This window comes from Penaeus monodon, chromosome 34 (genome assembly GCF_015228065.2).
Source record: "Penaeus monodon isolate SGIC_2016 chromosome 34, NSTDA_Pmon_1, whole genome shotgun sequence".
NCBI classification, from domain to species: Eukaryota; Metazoa; Arthropoda; class Malacostraca; order Decapoda; family Penaeidae; genus Penaeus; species Penaeus monodon.
The window spans coordinates 15,986,439-15,987,088 of record NC_051419.1 but is presented as its reverse complement, the minus strand read 5'-3'; the positions used below and the strand labels follow the sequence as shown (position 1 = coordinate 15,987,088).

Sequence of the window (650 nt, the reverse complement as noted above, 5' to 3'; positions counted from 1 at the left end):
TGTAAAATGATTATTTGTTGGGAGAGAAATCTCGCGGATTTTTTCTTTTTTGCAAATTTCCCGCCAATCGTGACGTCATGATGCAACGTCTGCCTACTTTGCGTGGATTATTTTTAAGTCGATTTTGAATCCCGTTAATCAAGATTCAGAGAATATTTAAATGTTGTTCAGAAAGTAAATGGATATTTATGAACCTCATGAAAAAGTAATTATTACTACATTCTAAAATAATCATCCCAAGAGTTGAAAACCGACCCCCCCCCCTCCCTACACACAAAAAATCCACATAATTGAAATAAAATCTCCCCCAAAAATCCCTTTAATTCAAAAGGAGAGTATATCCCTCAAAGAAAAAAAAACTCAATCGCCCTTAAAAGCGACAGAAACGAGAGGAAAAAAGGGAGATAAAGCGATATTAATTTACCCCGAGATCAGCTGACTGTGACTCTCCACTCCCACCCCGAGGATTGCCGAGACGTGGCGCCGAGGCTGCTCTGATTTCTCGCGATTTTGAGGTGATTTGTCGTGGTCTCTGCGTTATTTGTAGGCCTAGGGGTTGGTTTGGGATGCAGGGGTTCTGGTGGAGGGGATAGAAATACGTGTCATGTCGTATTTTTCGCGTAAGAGGGAAGGTTCAAGAAGACGGTCGC

The 650-nt window shown here is 41.5% G+C and overlaps 1 protein-coding gene across 1 annotated transcript in view; it reads left to right on the top strand.

Annotated features, from left to right (window-relative positions):
• Positions 1-414: 414 nt before the first annotated feature.
• The window catches only part of LOC119594618 (saccharopine dehydrogenase-like oxidoreductase), a gene marked incomplete in the record, with an annotated part of 9,088 nt that continues 8,852 nt past the window's right edge, over positions 415-650 (top strand). The window contains 1 exon segment of the mRNA XM_037943670.1: positions 415-515.